The sequence below is a fragment of the Oncorhynchus keta genome, chromosome 28, assembly GCF_023373465.1.
Source record: "Oncorhynchus keta strain PuntledgeMale-10-30-2019 chromosome 28, Oket_V2, whole genome shotgun sequence".
Lineage (NCBI taxonomy): Eukaryota > Metazoa > Chordata > Actinopteri > Salmoniformes > Salmonidae > Oncorhynchus > Oncorhynchus keta.
In genome coordinates, this window is record NC_068448.1 from 78,408,134 (window position 1) to 78,414,209 (window position 6,076).

General features: G+C 44.7%; 1 long non-coding RNA gene across 5 annotated transcripts; it reads right to left on the minus strand.

Moving 5' to 3' along the window:
* Positions 1–1,107: 1,107 nt before the first annotated feature.
* LOC127913011 (uncharacterized) lies at positions 1,108–3,046 on the minus strand. Of its 5 annotated transcripts, XR_008084368.1 has the most exons (5): positions 2,530–3,046; positions 2,010–2,489; positions 1,850–1,969; positions 1,531–1,690; positions 1,108–1,490 (listed from the first exon to the last, which is right to left on the minus strand). It is a non-coding gene; the product is annotated as an uncharacterized LOC127913011 (long non-coding RNA). The 5 variants fall into 5 exon arrangements; XR_008084364.1 differs by having other exon boundaries at positions 2,010–3,046; XR_008084365.1 differs by lacking the exon at positions 1,850–1,969 and having other exon boundaries at positions 1,531–1,730; positions 2,090–3,046.
* Positions 3,047–6,076: the final 3,030 nt, after the last annotated feature.

Sequence of the window (6,076 nt, forward strand, 5' to 3'; positions counted from 1 at the left end):
ACTGTTTCTGCTAGTTTAACTGTCTTTTAACCTCATAAGTATTCTGATGTTGTGTGTAATATTTACTATCTGTGAATGCACTTTAAAACTTTAAAATATAATATATTTAATAAATATAAACGTAGCATAACTACCTTTTATCATTACAATTATTACATTATTATTATTAATTATTATAGATGACATACTGTATGAATACCAGCTCAAAAATACCCCCAACACTAGTAAGGGTCATTTCAATGCTAATTAATCATAACAAACCGGGTTTCATTGGCTGAGGGGCGCCTCTCTGATGACGTCTCAAATGGCACCCTATTCTCTATTCAGTGCACTACTTTTGACCAGAGCCCTGAGATCTGGTCAAAATTAATGCACTTATATAGGGAATAGGGTGCCATTTTCTTACGCAGAGAGATGGTTTGTAGTAGACCAGCCTACTATAGTGAATGGACCAGACAGGGTTCAGGAGGGTTCAGGAGGGTTCAGGAGGGATCAGGAGGGATCAGGAGGGATCAGGAGGGTTCAGGAGGGATCAGGAGGGATCAGGAGGGTTCAGGAGGGATCAGGAGGGATCAGGAGGGTTCAGGAGGGTTCAGGAGGGATCAGGAGGGTTCAGGAGGGTTCAGGAGGGATCAGGAGGGTTCAGGAGGGATCAGGAGGGATCAGGAGTGTTCAGGAGGGATCAGGAGGGTTCAGGAGGGATCAGGAGGGATCAGGAGGGATCAGGAGGGTTCAGGAGGGATCAGAAGGAATCAGGAGGGATCAGGAGGGTTCAGGAGGGTTCAGGAGGGTTCAGGAGGTGGAGGTATCAGTGAGGAACCGTCCATAATAACACGCTATTCCTAATAGAGTACACTACTTTTTTTACTAGAGCACTATGGGAACATAAACTGGACAATAACTGAAAGTAAAAATCAAACGCCTAACTCAAGATTACAGAACTCTGAGTAGCACAGGCCTCAATCATATAATGCCTGTCTGGCACCATTCATCCTGTCTAGTGGAATGACCCGGCTTTATAACACCGTTCATCCTGTCTAGTGGAATGACCCGGCTTTATGGCACCGTTCATCCTGTCTAGTGGAATGACCCGGCTTTATAACACCGTTCATCCTGTCTAGTGGAATGACCCGGGTTTATGGCACCGTTCATCCTGTCTAGTGGAATGACCCGGCTTTATAACACCGTTCATCCTGTCTAGTGGAATGACCCGGCTTTATAACACCGTTCATCCTGTCTAGTGGAATGACCCGGCTTTATAACACCGTTCATCCTGTCTAGTGGAATGACCCGGCTTTATGGCACCGTTCATCCTGTCTAGTGGAATGACCCGGCTTTATAACACCGTTCATCCTGTCTAGTGGAATGACCCGGCTTTATGGCACCGTTCATCCTGTCTAGTGGAATGACCCGGCTTTATAACACCGTTCATCCTGTCTAGTGGAATGACCCGGCTTTATGGCACCGTTCATCCTGTCTAGTGGAATGACCTGGCTTTATGGCACCGTTCATCTTGTCTAGTGGAATGACCCGGCTTTATAACACCGTTCATCCTGTCTAGTGGAATGACCCGGCTTTATGGCACCGTTCATCCTGTCTAGTGGAATGACCCGGCTTTATAACACCGTTCATCCTGTCTAGTGGAATGACCCGGCTTTATGGCACCGTTCATCCTGTCTAGTGGAATGACCTGGCTTTATGGCACCGTTCATCCTGTCTAGTGGAATGACCTGGCTTTATAACACCGTTCATCCTGTCTAGTGGAATGACCCGGCTTTATGGCACCGTTCATCCTGTCTAGTGGAATGACCAGGCTTATAACACCGTTCATCCTGTCTAGTGGAATGACCCGGCTTTATAACACCGTTCATCCTGTCTAGTGGAATGACCCGGCTTTATGGCACCGTTCATCCTGTCTAGTGGAATGACCCGGCTTTATGGCACCGTTCATCCTGTCTAGTGGAATGACCTGCCTTTATGGCACCGTTCATCCTGTCTAGTGGAATGACCCGGCTTTATAACACCGTTCATCCTGTCTAGTGGAATGACCCGGCTTTATGGCACCGTTCATCCTGTCTAGTGGAATGACCTGGCTTTATGGCACCGTTCATCCTGTCTAGTGGAATGACCTGGCTTTATGGCACCGTTCATCCTGTCTAGTGGAATGACCTGGCTTTATGGCACCGTTCATCCTGTCTAGTGGAATGACCTGGCTTTATGGCACCGTTCATCCTGTCTAGTGGAATGACCTGGCTTTATGGCACCGTTCATCCTGTCTAGTGGAATGACCTGGCTTTATGGCACCGTTCATCCTGTCTAGAGGAATGACCCGGCTTTATGGCACCGTTCATCCTGTCTAGTGGAATGACCCGGCTTTATGGCACCGTTCATCCTGTCTAGTGGAATGACCCGGCTTTATGGCACCGTTCATCCTGTCTAGTGGAATGACCCGGCTTTATGGCACCGTTCATCCTGTCTAGTGGAATGACCTGGCTTTATGGCACCGTTCATCCTGTCTAGTGGAATGACCCGGCTTTATAACACCGTTCATCCTGTCTAGTGGAATGACCCGGCTTTATGGCACCGTTCATCCTGTCTAGTGGAATGACCTGGCTTTATGGCACCGTTCATCCTGTCTAGTGGAATGACCTGGCTTTATGGCACCGTTCATCCTGTCTAGTGGAATGACCTGGCTTTATGGCACCGTTCATCCTGTCTAGTGGAATGACCTGGCTTTATGGCACCGTTCATCCTGTCTAGTGGAATGACCTGGCTTTATGGCACCGTTCATCCTGTCTAGTGGAATGACCTGGCTTTATGGCACCGTTCATCCTGTCTAGAGGAATGACCCGGCTTTATGGCACCGTTCATCCTGTCTAGTGGAATGACCCGGCTTTATGGCACCGTTCATCCTGTCTAGTGGAATGACCCGGCTTTATGGCACCGTTCATCCTGTCTAGTGGAATGACCCGGCTTTATGGCACCGTTCATCCTGTCTAGCGGAATGAGCTTCATGTAATGCAGTCCCACTGGGCAGAGAGCTTTAAAAAAAAAAAAAAATACCTGTCGACTACAATAAAAAAAAAAAACATGGCTGAATTCCTTTTAGACCTGCTGACTACAATCATCTGAGATGGTCACTGTGTGCAGTCCAGGGCCTGGAGTAGTGCACTAGAGAGAGAGATCACACAGGAGATTACAGAGCATTAAGGTATCTCTGCCAGAAGTGGAAATTACAGAGTGGTGCTGTTGTCAACGTCAGAGTTCTCTGCTGAGAGAGAAGAGAGAGAGAGAGAGAGAGAGAGAGAGAGAGACTAACGATAAGCCCCAAATGACACCATATTCCCTCCATCTTTGATGGCAAGGCTATGGGGCCGCATGGTCAAAGGTAGTGCACTATGTAGGGAATAACATGCCATTTAGGACAGAGACAGTGAAGGGGACACATGCAACTTCTCTCCCCAATAAAATACGCTCATGACGGTTTTATACAGCATTAGCTGGGGCTGAAATCATCTGTTCCTGCTGGTTTTATACAGCATTAGCTGAGGCTGAAATCATGGAAAGATACAGTAGAGCTGAGAGGAAAACATCCATCATCTAGAGGTTAAAGATAATGTAGAGCTGAGAGGAGAACACCCATCATCTAGAGGGTAAAGATAATGTAGAGCTGAGAGGAAAACATCCATCATCTAGAGGTTAAAGATAATGTAGAGCTGAGAGGAGAACACCCATCATCTAGAGGGTAAAGATAATGTAGAGCTGAGAGGAGAACACCCATCATCTAGAGGGTAAAGATAATGTAGAGCTGAGAGGAGAACACCCATCATCTAGAGGTTAAAGATAATGTAGAGCTGAGAGGAGAACACCCATCATCTGGAGGGTAAAGATAATGTAGAGCTGAGAGGAGAACACCCATCATCTAGAGGTTAAAGATAATGTAGAGCTGAGAGGAGAACATCCATCATCTAGAGGTTAAAGATAATGTAGAGCTGAGACAAAAACACCCATCATCTGGAGGTTAAAGATAATGTAGAGCTGAGAGGAGAACACCCATCATCCAGAGGGTAAAGATAATGTAGAGCTGAGAGGAAAACATCCATCATCTAGAGGTTAAAGATAATGTAGGGCTGAGAGGAGAACACCCATCATCCAGAGGTTAAAGATAATGTAGAGCTGAGAGGAGAACACCCATCATCTAGAGGTTAAAGATAATGTAGAGCTGAGAGGAGAACATACATCATCTAGAGGTTAAAGATAATGTAGAGCTGAGAGGAGAACATCCATCATCTAGAGGTTAAAGATAATGTAGAGCTGAGAGGAGAACACCTATCATCTAGAGGTTAAAGATAATGTAGAGCTGAGAGGAGAACACCCATCATCTAGAGGGTAAAGATAATGTATAGCTGAGAGGAGAACACCCATCATCTAGAGGTTAAAGATAATGTAGGGCTGAGAGGAGAACACCCATCATCCAGAGGTTAAAGATAATGTAGAGCTGAGAGGAGAACACCCATCATCTAGAGGTTAAAGGTAATGTAGAGCTGAGAGGAGAACATACATCATCTAGAGGTTAAAGATAATGTAGAGCTGAGAGGAGAACATCCATAATCTAGAGGTTAAAGATAATGTAGAGCTGAGAGGAGAACACCTATCATCTAGAGGTTAAAGATAATGTAGAGATGAGAGGAGAACACCCATCATCTAGAGGTTAAAGATAATGTAGAGCTGAGAGGAGAACACCCATCATCTGGAGGGTAAAGATAATGTAGAGCTGAGAGGAGAACACCCATCATCTAGAGGTTAAAGATAATGTAGAGCTGAGAGGAGAACATCCATCATCTAGAGGTTAAAGATAATGTAGAGCTGAGACAAAAACATCCATCATCTAGAGGTTAAAGATAATGTAGAGATGAGACAAAAACACCCATCATCTGGAGGTTAAAGATAATGTAGAGCTGAGAGGAGAACACCGATCATCCAGAGGGTAAAGATAATGTATAGCTGAGAGGAGAACACCCATCATCTAGAGGTTAAAGATAATGTAGGGCTGAGAGGAGAACACCCATCATCCAGAGGTTAAAGATAATGTAGAGCTGAGAGGAGAACACCCATCATCTAGAGGTTAAAGGTAATGTAGAGCTGAGAGGAGAACATACATCATCTAGAGGTTAAAGATAATGTAGAGCTGAGAGGAGAACATCCATAATCTAGAGGTTAAAGATAATGTAGAGCTGAGAGGAGAACACCCATCATCTAGAGGTTAAAGATAATGTAGAGCTGAGAGGAGAACACCCATCATCTGGAGGGTAAAGATAATGTAGAGCTGAGAGGAGAACACCCATCATCTAGAGGTTAAAGATAATGTAGAGCTGAGAGGAGAACATCCATCATCTAGAGGTTAAAGATAATGTAGAGCTGAGACAAAAACATCCATCATCTAGAGGTTAAAGATAATGTAGAGATGAGACAAAAACACCCATCATCTGGAGGTTAAAGATAATGTAGAGCTGAGAGGAGAACACCGATCATCCAGAGGGTAAAGATAATGTAGAGCTGAGAGGAAAACATCCATCATCTAGAGGTTAAAGATAATGTAGGGCTGAGAGGAGAACACCCATCATCCAGAGGTTAAAGATAATGTAGAGCTGAGAGGAGAACACCCATCATCTAGAGGTTAAAGATAATGTAGAGCTGAGAGGAGAACATACATCATCTAGAGGTTAAAGATAATGTAGAGCTGAGAGGAGAACATCCATCATCTAGAGGTTAAAGATAATGTAGAGCTGAGAGGAGAACACCTATCATCTAGAGGTTAAAGATAATGTAGAGCTGAGAGGAGAACACCCATCATCTAGAGGGTAAAGATAATGTATAGCTGAGAGGAGAACACCCATCATCTAGAGGTTAAAGATAATGTAGGGCTGAGAGGAGAACACCCATCATCCAGAGGTTAAAGATAATGTAGAGCTGAGAGGAGAACACCCATCATCTAGAGGTTAAAGATAATGTAGAGCTGAGAGGAGAACATACATCATCTAGAGGTTAAAGATAATGTAGAGCTGAGAGGAGAACA